This window comes from Grus americana, chromosome 8 (assembly GCF_028858705.1).
Source record: "Grus americana isolate bGruAme1 chromosome 8, bGruAme1.mat, whole genome shotgun sequence".
Taxonomy (NCBI): Eukaryota; Metazoa; Chordata; class Aves; order Gruiformes; family Gruidae; genus Grus; species Grus americana.
In genome coordinates, this window is record NC_072859.1 from 30,882,570 (window position 1) to 30,895,527 (window position 12,958).

The 12,958-nt window shown below is 44.6% G+C and overlaps 1 long non-coding RNA gene across 1 annotated transcript; it reads right to left on the minus strand.

Moving 5' to 3' along the window:
• Positions 1–3,472: 3,472 nt before the first annotated feature.
• LOC129209656 (uncharacterized) lies at positions 3,473–4,599 on the minus strand. Its single transcript, XR_008578136.1, has 2 exons — positions 4,518–4,599; positions 3,473–3,603 (listed from the first exon to the last, which is right to left on the minus strand). It is a non-coding gene; the product is annotated as an uncharacterized LOC129209656 (long non-coding RNA).
• Between the last annotated feature and the right edge of the window lie 8,359 nt (positions 4,600–12,958).

The window sequence follows — 12,958 nt, forward strand, 5'->3', positions numbered from 1 at the left end:
GGATGGGTGATGCTCTGGAGCAGGGTGAACGGCTGGTGAATGGCTCTACTTGGGCCCACAGGATTATGCATGCGAGTAGCTGCTGCTGTGCCCGGTGGAGGTTAAAGAGGTCCCATCACTGCAGCCCGCATGTATGCTGGGCATCTCTCCCGACTCCATTTGCAATGCTTCTCCTCTCTGTCCACAGGGCTGGACCATACAAGGGTTTATGAATTTGCTCCTGGAGCCTGCCCTGAAGACAGGACCTTAGTAGTTTTGAAGACTGCAGAGTGCTGATGTCTGCTCTCAGCAAAGCAGTCTATCCACAAGATCTTCTCACTGTGGGTGCCACCTGTCAACACTACTATTTCTGATATTGATCTCTTTACCCCTTCTCCTTCCATTGCATGTATGAATCCTTTAAAAATCCAGCAGTTTCTACTTTTTTTTTTTTTTTAAACAAAAGCACTTTTAAAAGCCTATATGCAATGTACAACACTGAATTAATTTCCTTTGGTAGAAGTTCGTCTCTGAAAATCAGCTCAGCTTTTTGGGGTCTGACTGTTCCCAAGGAGTAATGCACAGGCTGAATCGGAGCCAGTCAAAGCTCAACACCTCTGAAAAGTCAGCCTTGGCTCCTCTGGGAACCAGAAGCTGAACAGGCCACATGAGAGCTACCAGAGTCCTCCTCTGGAGGAGTTGCAGAGCTGGTATCTGGCTCGCACATGGCTGGGACCATCCCGATGGAGGCTTGCAAAGCCTGGTAGTCCGGACTGAATTTCAGCTGGGGATTCACGTTAATGGTGTCTGGAGCTGGCCTCTTGTGCTGGCTCAACTTCTCCCCATCAGTGAGTCCCTCACTACTCTCCCCCTTCCTGGTGTCTGTACGTCTTTTGAGACTGCCGTAGATTGGGAATTCATCTTCAGATGAATTGCTGCTTGCCCAGAGTTTGTCAGTGCTTTGGGATCATCAGCAGAAAAATGCCTCAAAACATTCATCATCATTATCATAATTATTACTGTGATTGCTGCTCATTCCCAGGAAAGCAACAGAAGTTTCTCATACAACAATCCCTTATAAACCATCAGCAAAACTTTTTTTTTTTAAATATAAATTATTTCCAACAGGAATAGCACGCACTTTGGCCGGTGGGTGCTCGGGGCCATGTGTATGTGTAAGCGGCACGCTCGTACGAGTACCAGCGCTGGGCTCTGTATAACCCGAGTGAAAACAGCAAAAGGTAACTGAGAAATAGATGTCAGCAGTGCTTCTAATCATCGCGGGCCTCCTTTGACACATGTTTTTAATTGCCTTTTTTTTAAAAAAAAAAAAGGAAAGAAAAGAAATAAAACCAGTTATGAATAATCTAATAAGCTTACCAACCACCTGTGAAACATGGCTTCCCAGCTGCAGAAAATCAAATGCAAGAATAGAAAACAGAATGTTCTCCGAGGCAACACACATTCACATTAGACGCGCGTCATTCCAAAGCCGCAGAAGAAAAATGCATTAATGCCATTTTTGGCTCATGGCGTACATGCCACTCTGTAAAAAGTATCTCGGAGGAGTGTTTGTTTAAGGAACACAGAGAATCTGCTTTAAAGTCAAAAGGTAGAGGGGGAAGATGGAAGAGGGAAACCTGCTCCTTGGCATCATTTCAAATGAAAAAACCAACATCGTCAACAAAATCCCACATAGCATTAATTTGAGGGATTGCAGTCCAGCAGGCAGAATTACTCAAGAGTAATTAAGCATGTTTCCCTGATATGAAGATATTCAGGAGTAAGTGTTCAAGCAAAGTTAAAATGCAGAGCTGTATAGGCACGGCTTTATTCAAGAAGTAATTTGTTTTCCTGGTATGAAAAGAGGGTTATGTTCGCTGCATTTTGGAGCCACCCAGCAAATGTCCTCATGAAGCTGTTTTTCGTTGGAAAGAGCTGTTTCGCAGAGGGAAAAAGGTAACATCCTGACACGGAGGGAAAAAAGTGATCTGTATTTTCAAGGCTGTTTTGACATGTTTTTCTTCTACACAGAACCAGACTTCAAATACAACTTCTTAACCACGACAGCTAAATGACCCACCCAGAGAACTCTTTTTCCACAAACAATATAGCGTCAGGAGAAGGAGCCTGAGAGGAAAAGCAAACAGTCCTTAAAGCAACTGCTTTATTTGGATAGTTCTGAACCACTGGCATTGGGGGCAGATTTTAAGTCGGTGGGCGTGAGGAGAGGAAAGCTCATGGTTTTGATTTGAAGTAGCCACATCAAAACCTGTTTTAGAGAAGGGAATGGCAGTATTTTGAAAAATACATCCTTCTTAAGAGGATGTTAGGGAAAACAATCCCATGACCTGTTGAATGATAAAAGCCAACACATTGGCTGAGGAGGGAGAAAAATTGCCTCTAAGTGAGGTTCTTGGATAAATCCAGGGTCTACCTTCCCGTGCCACAGCAATACCTTTAGGTGAAGGAAATTGTCATGCACATGTGTTACTAGCGGGCAGAGAAGGGTCAGCGAGCAGAACTGGTGTCAAAATGTTGTTGTTGTTTCCCACCAAACGGCCTGCAAACCTGCAGTTGTGCACACAGTGTCAGCAAGACACTAAAACCCGACTGCCCCACCCCAAAGAGACCTGAGACCCCCGTTATGGATCTATCCACCCATCCTGTCCGGGTACCTCCTATCAGCTGAGAGTCCCGAAGTTGTTGCTGATGCAGCGATGATGGATGAGACACAAATCTGCATGCTGGCAGCTGTGCGATGGTGTTGAACAGTAACATGACCTGCACCAACAAAGACATTGAGAGGGACTGCTGGGATATTAGGACATTTCTTGCAGAGTCTTCTAGCCTTTGACTTCGGCTTTCCCATGCACTCCTGATAACTGTATTATAAACCTACTTTGTGGTTTTGGTTGGTGATAGAATTTCATTCCCATGCTACCACAATGTTGCATCTCCCCACATGGCTGCTCCTAGGCGCAAAGGAGCTTTACTTATTTTTTGTGAACCACTTCTTTGCACATTTCAACAGGTGAAGAAAAGCAAGGCAAAACATCGGGCAGTTCTGCATTGCCAGAGGCTTCTGGGCAGGAGGGGGAGGAGAGCAGAGAGCAGCAGCAGATGGGTGAGATCCCCACCAAAGTCCAAGCATGGGGTGGGTGGCCACAGTGCGGCTGGACCAGTGAAGGACCTACGTGTCAGCCCCTTCCCCGATGGGCCATGAAGTTTCTGGCTGAGGCAGCCAGACATCAGCCAGTGCGCTTCCATGAAGGTTTCTGAGGTCTGGAAATGTGTTTTCATTCCAGTGTGGAACAAGAACCAAACTTTTCAAACATTTCCCTGAAATGGATTTGGTTTTTTGTTGTTGTTGCCATTGAAACATCTGTTTTCAGATTGAGAAGATCAGGGTTCTCGTTTAGATCCTTCTCTGCTTATAAATTGACCCCAGAAACTCTGAAAACTTTCCCATGGAAATGTTATTAATGGGACTATTTCACTGCGAGACATTTTGGTTTGGATGAAGCAGCATTTTCCAACAACAATGACAACAAATCTCATTAAAATGTTTGAGTGGATCCAGTCTCCAAAAGCACCAAGCAGTTTTTCAAGCATCTTCGTATCCTGCAGCATAAAACATGCAACAACAAAGTAACATTATTGTCACCCATCAGATAGGCAATAATACGGTATTCACTCTGCAGATCTGTAATGGACCTACGTCAATGGAGCTTTGTTTGCAACAAATCTCTTACAAAAATGGGAAAAGGAAAATGCCATGAAATACCTCCAGACCCTCAATGCCATTCAGCAAGGACGCATTTTGGTCATTAATCACGCACGTTTAGGCAAGCAGTTAGAAAAGCCCAGCTGTTCCAGGCCACAATGCTTTCCTTTATTACATTAACGTCTCCCTACTAACAAGACAATTTCAACACATTATCTCCAAGAAGGGCCATAATGCCTTATTCCCAACATGGTCATTGTGGCATTGTTTTAGATTGAAAAGTTCACTGACTTAATGCCTTTAAAAAAATCCCAGTTCAGCCTAATTATCTTCTGAAGAGTTTTGTAGAGGCAATATCTGATTTCAAACCAGCACCATGTTTACCCAGCAGCTCCCAGGACAGCCTGGGGTCTCTGGGGACTAGGAAAGTGAGCTCTTGTTTTCCCCTAAAAACCTTCACAGAACGCACATGCTGGGAGCCGTTATGGATACCCCCTTCCAGAACTGCACTTTTGGAATGGGGTCAGGTACGGAACAAGCTCTGAGCTTCAAACGAGTGGGAGCTGTCTGATGCATTTAACCTTGTTTAGCACCACTTCCTGCTAAAGCACTGACCGACTGACACCTTATTCCTTCCCCTTCCACTAATGCATAGCGCAGAGCTGCCGCGTTTCCTCTGCTCATCTCTAATTCAGGCTCTTTTTTCCCATGAATCAGACATCCTGCTACCGGCCTTTTTTTCCTGATACTCGCACCCACTTCTCCAGCAATGTGGTCCTTTCTACTTCCCACCACTCACCCTCCTACTCACCGGTGTAGCTCTCAAATCTGGGTTTTCCCAGGGAATCCGGTGCCGGGAGGGATTTGGGCACTGCTGAGCCACACCGGGCTGCTGAGCACTTCCAGGTAAAGCTCAACGCGTATTCTGCTGGATCCGGCCCACGAGCATCCTCCCGCGCAGGACCGTGCTCCCTTGTCCTCGCCTCGGGGCCGGGGCTGCGCGTCTGGAGCTGCTCGCAGCCGCCCCCTCTTTTGGCAGTACCTCTCGCCACCGGTGCCTTCCAGGGACTAAATCCACCGCTGTTCAAACCCACAGCTTTGGAGTGGGTTTAAAATTTCCCAGGGCACATTCCTATGGCCTCTAGTTTCCAAACTCTCAGGAATTTGCCACACAAACATGTTCCTTCCCTTTATTTGTTTCTTCCAAGTAATTAGATGGGGGGGTGGTTGTTTGCTACCTGTCATACCTTGGTTTAAGCCATTTGGGAACAAAGTGAGAAAAGAAAAAAAAAAGAAAAAAGAAAAAAAAAAAGAGAGAGACCTGCCGTGGATTAAGACTGCTGATTGTAGTAACAAGAGGAGGTATTTTAATGACAGGTTTAAGACTTGCTAAGTAACTGCCATGAGGATTATGAATACATTTTGTAACAGCGTAAGATTAACAGATAATCCTTAAAAAAAAAAGAAAGAAAAAAGATGGCGAAAGTTTTTTTTTTAAAGAAAAATAAACTACAAAAACACCAAAAGCCTTTGGAAATTCCACATAAGAAAAATTTTCCCTAGAAATGTTGACATCATTAAATATTTTCAGGTCATTGTCCTCGGCAGTATTAAACTGGTGTGTCTTAATGTGAGGGGAACGGTGTTGATTTATGCCTCATTTAACATGGGCATTTTTTAAATGAACTAACAAGCTTCTTGCCAGGGAGCAGCCTGGCATCCTCAGCTGCAGGGAGCCCAGCGCAAGGAGCAAGCTGCCTTTCTTAGAAAATGAGCTCTTGCCCCCGAACAATGCCGTTATTGATACCTAAATGTCATATGGAAATTTCGAGGACACTTGGGGCCTTTCTCTTTCCTGACTCTGCAAGACTTGATCTTAACCCTCGCCAGACTGAATCTCTGACCAGCCATTAGCTTTTGGATTTGACTCTTTCATTCTGTATTCATCACGAATAACACAGAAGAGACTGTATTTTCACTCATTGTCAGCGGTGGGAATGTACTAGCTGCAACACCTTCTTGACTCTACATGCATGGTTTTGTATCCACAAAACCCACGTGGGCTGATCTCTGCTGACAATGAGTGAGTTTCTGAGCAGGGTTTTGGGCTCTGCAAAACCAGCTGAAGACTCAGATGCTTGTGCTTGGTGAGGGACGTGGACGGTCAGACATCTGCCAGGTGTAGCACAAGCCCAGCATCGATGGGAAGGACTATGCCTATTCTCTGGCCTGTGGACATTGGGACTGATTTTCTTACTATCTTTTTAAAATTCTATTTATTCCAGCACAAAGAAGAGTATAGATTTAGAAATTAGTTAAAAGTGTTTTCAGGAGATGTTATAGGCTCTTGCAGTTAACTTGAAGCTGAGCTTCACCAAGTCTGTTTTCCAACTGCAAAATCAGGGAGCCACTGGATGCAGCAGGACTTGGAGTCCATAGCAGGAATTTCTGGTCTAAAGCATTTCTGAGCTATACCTTGCCAAATAACACCATATTTTTCCAAAAGGAAAGTACTGATATTACCATATCTTGCACGGTGCCCATGAATGACAGACCTTCACTTAAAAGCAGCAGAAAAAAAAGCAATCCGTGGAAATAAAAATAAGAATTAATAGATCTCTTTTGGTAGGAAGCATCTTATTAGCCTTTTACTCTCACTCAGCAGAGAGAGATGAAGATCACTGCCTGTCCCAAAGGCTTCACCCATGGAAGGGTCTTTTCCCCATCACGGGCACAGAGGCAGGACTCAAGCTATGTTGCTGCTGTGACATTAAATTGCATTTTGGGGCTGCAGAAGGGCTTTCTAAGATTAGAGAGAGACAAATGAAAGCAAACTCCGATTTAAATGAAGGTGGGAAGTGTAGCTCAAAAGGACAAAACAGTCTGGACGTAACCTTCCTCAAGACACACTGAAATCAGTGCAAGCCATTTCTGACACGTGTCAGGACAGGTTTTGCAGCAAGCTTCTGGTTAAGTGTCCAGTTATGGTCTTTGTTTGGTCCACGGCCACTGAGAAGCAAAAACTGCTTTTTCTCCCAGAGAAGCAGTTTCTTGCCAAGTATCCCCACACAAAGAAAACAAACACACGAGAAGGCACCATCACAGATACCTAGGGAGATAAGCTGCAAAAACATGTGCTCTGGGCAAAAGTGCAAGGTGCAGAATGTGAGTTCATGATCTACATGTGTTCTTCACTCTGCTTTGTTTATTTTCACTCGGTTTTGATGTGTTAAATTAAGGGATAGTTCATGGCCGTAAGTCATCTTCTTGCTGTGGGAAGCCAAATAGTGGGAAGCAGGTATCTTGCACATCAGAGGCCAGCTGTTTCACAGGGAGACTTCAAATGACTGGAGCGAGAACCTGAGCAGTTGTTCTGTGGCTTAAAATGTTGAAGTAACTCCAAAGTTTTAGGAACAAAAATTGCCCTAGGTCTCAACTGCAAATTAGAAAGGGATGAAAAAATCTGCTCCTCAAAGTGCTTCAGTTATTGAGATCATTAAACTACCGGGGGTGAGTCTGAGTTTCCACAATCCTTTGTGGTACAGTTCCTGCTCCGAAGGCTTTGCTTGGAGCAGGACCAGCCTGTGCAGCACACATGGAGGTGCGTCCGAAGGGCTGGTTCTGGCCCCGCAGTTCAGGAGGAAGGAGGGGAACGATGGGACTCCTTCACCTGCCCCTGGCACTCAGGGAGCAGAGACACACACTAGCCCAGCTGTGTCCCCACCGATGGCTGCGGTGGTCCCCTCTCGCACTGCCACTGAAAGGGGAAATTCTCCTTCCCCCATTGCTCCTCTCTCCAAATCCTTTTCCCTCCTCTCCTCTCCCTTGATCCCATCTGCAATAGCCCACGCTTGGCCATACTCTGCTTCCTTGCTCAGCTGCCCCTTTATCAGCTATTTTCATCCAAGGTCGGGGCAAAAAATGATCTGTCCCTTTCCAAACAGATATTTCCTGCTAAATCAGTGAGTCAAGCTGGGTCCTGAAGCACTGAAGCTCTGCATGCAATATGCAATACACAGAGGTGGAAAGTCTTGTGAAGGCACAAGCAAAGGAATCGGGTAATTTGGAGAAGACATGGGTGCTCTCAACACATACAAATGGACAGTTGAACATTTTTCTCTCCCTTTTCTGACACATCTTTTCCCATGCAGCAGTTGGCTGAATTATAAGTTTAGTGCAGTACTGATCTGCAAGTGATCGCAAAGACACCTCAAGGAATTTTAGATAAAGTCACGGGGGACTGCCCTGCACCTCCAGAAGTCTGGCTGTTGGTGTCTGAGAACCAGCATGTGTCTTTCTGGTGCGTGTTTTCACAGCAATGGTGATCTTATTGACAAGGTAGCAACAGCAAGACAAAGAAAAATCAAACTTTGTACAGAATTTTCCCTTGCTACAACAAAACCCCTGACTATATATGACTCACAGGTATTGACATTTAGAGTCCATCGTCCGTAAAGTGTAGTGATCCCTGCTGAAGCAGTAAACGCTGTGGGTTGTCATCACCTGGCTACTAGTGTATCTGGCAAGTGTGCTGTCAAGCACCAGGCTAAAAGCAGCAGCAATTGAGGCTACAGGATGATCAAATAATTCCTCTTGTGTGTTCATTGTGATCACCATTTTTATCTTTGGTTTTGTAACAGAATGTTTAAGGAGACAGGAGGGAAACTGCTGGAAGCCAAAATCACGTCACAGTGCTGGGCTGCATGGGCAGTGGCTGGGAACCCAATATTGTTCAGTGTGGATGTAACAGACAGTGGCTGGATTAAATAATGCCAAAAAAAAAAAAAAAATTTCCCCCCCCCCACAAATAAACAGTGCAGTTCTCAATTTGTTATTTATGGTTTCGTATCTTCAACTATTCTCTGGCAGTGTTTCCAAGTGATGAGGTCCACTGAAGTTTACCATGAAGGTGACTGTCCTGGTTACTCAATATCCAGTACTCCAAGCAAGAAACAAAGGGTTTCAATCGTCAGTGACACACTGGGACTTCAGAGAAATTAAGCTAAGCAATTTTTTAACATGCCTCAGTGGCCAAAAGAGTTTGCATAAAATGCATACCAATAATGAATGCTTTCATAGACTCATCCATCATTGTAAACAGGGATTGAATTCATCTGTTAATTTATTTCCAATGAGTAACCCAATCTGTTCAGAACAAAAAGAAGGACTCACTATGCTGTTTTTCTCAGCCACTGAGTATTTCCCCTTTAACATCCACCACAACTCATTGATACCTGTGATGCCAGTGAAACCACTGAGACAGAACCAACTACACCAACAGTCATGTTGCTGCTGCACAGCTCAGCATCAAGGTTGTAGCTCTCCTGTATGTTTACCAAAATCCATGTTAAAGTCATAGTGTACTTTATTAGCTGCAGACAGAATATTTAAATTCAAAATATTTTTTTTTAAAGTTTTGTCTTTTGAAATGGCAATTGGCGATATTCAAGCCACATGTTAGCCACTTGTTTTTAGGACAGAGGGTGTACCTTAGTACAAACCTTTCTCTGTTTCTTGAAAAAACAACAATAAAACACCCTTTCCCTTTTATCCACATCTGGCTGCAGCAAAAACAGTGACCCATGGAATTCAAAATTTCATACTTCACTGCTGCAGGCAAAGTCCAGAGGTTATTCTTGCTGTGTTTGTGAAAGATGTAGCGCTGTCAGAAGGAGAAGTGCTTATTGAAAAAACACATGGGGTTTCTGTTTCCAAAAATTATGGAATTAGCCAGTGATAAGAGACTTTTTAATGCCCTCTAACCATTCATGGGACTTAATAGGGAATGGCTCAGTTAATTGCAAGACAAGAGTAAACAGTCCATGTCAGATCTTATGCATGGAGAGTGCCACCACCACAGTTCAGCAGCTCTGTGTTGCAGAAGCAATATCTCTCCAAGGGTCCGCAATTCCAAGGAGACTGTTAGACATAAATAATGAAATAATAGTAACCTTGAATTTAACCTTACACTAAAGATGTTGTAATACCATAATAACTCAAGCTTCCTGCAAATTCAAGAAGGGAAGGAGTTATCAGAAGGAGGAAGATGAATTTAAGCCATTTACTCAATGCCACCATCCATAGATCACCCTTCTGCTTTCCTGAGGACCATCAAGTAGAACTTAAATGTGGCCTGAACTGAGAAACTGAGTGTCATACTCAAATCTGTACTCATCAATGCTCGCTCTTTGTCAGAGAAAGCAACCTGATGTAATTACTACAAACCTTACATGTGAGAGGTATGAGTTCAAAACCCACCATTATTTTTTTACCATCCCTTTAACTTACTGTACCCAAACTCATCACTCATGTTGCTGCACTCTGGTGCAAGGGGTTCCTCAAATGCAAAGCTAGGCATTTTTGCGGATGAAAAAGATACAGTCAGGTGAACACAACTCTGTGGGAATAGAGATGTGTAAAGCCTCTGTCAGCCTCACCATTCCCAAATTACTTTCACTCGTGCAGGATATAGATGTACGATGGAACGGTAAAGCAGGCAGCTGTCCTTTGCTGCACTGGGATTCAGGATCATGTCCTGCGGGAGAGGTCGTGCTCCAGGAGCAGCGGGGAGCAATGCCAGCGTGCATGAGCAATGCTGGCACAGGGTGGTACTCCCACCTTTAGCAGGCTCTCCTCCATTGCTCAGGTACTCTGGAGCATCTAGAAGAAATGCTATTGCCACCTGACCGATACCGTACCGTAAGGAGCCCTCTGTGCAGGAGGGACAGGCCAGGAAACGTGTTTCTGCACAGTCAATGCAGATCTTTTGAGACAGTTGCTACCAAACCCCTCTTCTATTTATTTCTGCTTGTGTGGGAAGAGGCAGCACCACACAGGCAGTGGTCATGGACAATGATTTGGGTCCCAGGGCAGCCCTGCCACCGTGGTGGGGTCCCTGCACAGAGATGGCAGCTGGTGTTGGGGCACAGCAGCACAATGGCAGAGAGAAGGGGCTGCCCAACGTGAGCAGGTCCGTGCTGTGCTTTTCCCCAGCATATCCGCTGCAAGATCAGCATGCTGCTTCTTCGAAGGGAAATGTCTGATTCCCAAATCTGGTTTTGGCTGGCATGCAACTCCCATCATCTTTCATGGGGGGGGGGGGGGGGGGGAGGAGGCGGGGGGAGGATAACTTTACAACTTTAATGATTTCAGAAAGATATTCATCTGCCAGTAGGACCTTTAGGAAGCACATTTCCTTCTGCCTTGCATGTGATTCTGAAAAACATTTGGTTGACATCTTTCTTTGAAGCTTCCCAATCATCCTACGTATCTACAAAACCCGAACAGCAAACCATTGGCAGAACCACAGTTTCACAATATTCTGATTAAGGAACAACTCATTCTCTCTGCTTTGATGCTTCCCTGTATGCGTTTCCTGGAGGCAGGATTTCAGCACTGAGAAGGCCATTGGACCTTGTCCATTTAAAGGGATGATGCTTCCTCTTTGTGGCCTGAGTTCAGGAAAACACCCTGAAAGCAAAGTGTAAAGCAGGTATTTAAGTGCTTTCCTTTCTTGGTACAGGCTTAAGGACGTTTAAGTCCTTTCCTGACTTACCACCACACAGCCTCAGCACATGCCGTAGCAACTACATTGAGTATGCTTCAAATAGATACAGAATAAGGACAGTATCCTTATGCTGGCATGTATGGGCTTACCAAACATTATGCACTACAATAACCTTTGTAATTAAGTGTCAAATGAAACAAAATAGCATACCAAGTAAAAAACTGCTTTATATCTATAGTTTCATTGGCCATTGTTATTAGAAGGAAGGTCTGAGTAATAAACTCCCTATTACTTCTTTTAAACCCCAAGCCAAGTAATACACTGTATCGTATTAGTCCTATGGGAGCTATAGCAGAAGTATTTCTTTCCATTTGGATTGCCTAAGAGTTAACCTAGGACAAAGACAGAGCAAACTGATGACACCAAGCCCATGTAGATAAATATCATATGCTTTCCAACTCCATCACATTTGTTTTATATCAGCAGTGCTAAATTCCTCCGTAATTCCCCAAATTGCATTCCAACCCATTGACATCCACATTAGCTGGATGTTAATCCAGTTAAAAATAAATGCAAATTTTGAAAAGAAAATTAACTCATATGTGCTTAGAAAACAAACTATTCCCAGTTTTCTGTCTTTTGGGAGACATCAGCAGTCTTTTTTCCCCATTCCTTTCAAGGCCATTTGAGAGGGGTGCTTGAATACAGTATTTTAAAACAGAAGACCAAATGAAAATGCAAGAAGGGAAATGACTCACCAGCTTCTCTGAAGGTCACCTTCATCCACACCTCCAAACCAGGTCCTGTGGTTTGCATAGCAAGCCAAGGGAAACGGCCTTGGCCACCCATCTGGGTCTCCATCGCACACGTTACGTGGATTCCCAGCTGAGCCGCCGCAGCTACAGCGTTGTTCCAGTTGCAGAGAGATGTGATTAATGAGAAAAGCTTTCCTGGCGCGTTACCACCACTTCTGTAAAGAAATGTAATCAAACTGGTATTCTTGCTTTCCCTTTTCCCCCCAAGATCTGCTCGCCCATCCGTTCCGTCTTTCCAGGGTTATCCATGCTAGCACCATCTGGTGAGTCCCAGAGATATTACAGGCTTATTAAGAAAGTCTTAAACTGAGAGAGGAAGCACCGAAGGTGCGAGGGGTGTTCACTCCCGCGTTGTCTCCAGGGAGAAGCTCCTGGTGATGACAGATGAGCCTGGTCCATGCAGCACTTGCCCCCCAGCCTTATTTACTTGCCCAGTTTGCTCCCCAGAGCTCCCAGACTTCCCATGCAATAGTGCACAGCGGCATTTCCATAAGCCTGCAAGGGGGCTGGCCCATGCTGGGTCGAAGTCTGTGTCCCTGATTACAAGGGCTTTAATGTCCATTTCCCCACTCCTTTGATCCTGTCCATGGCATGCAGAAGAAAGGAAAATCTGGCTTTTGTCTGAAGCACATTTAACCCCGCTGCCCAGAAATGGGACCTTGTCAGTCAGTGGATTTCATGGGTGGATGAATGAGATCACAACAGTCTTCAGTTCATTAAAAATAAAAGGCCTTCCTAGCTCTTGCTTTAGATCTATTAGGAAATTAATGCACTTAATGTCAGACCTTAATGGTAACAGAACACGGTATTATTACTTTTATAAGACAAATACAAGCAGTAGCTAAATAGCTCATCAGCTCCTGAGCTGGGGTGGATTTCAGACGAGCTCCTGTTGCCCAGCTGGTATGAAATCCCCCATAATAGACCACA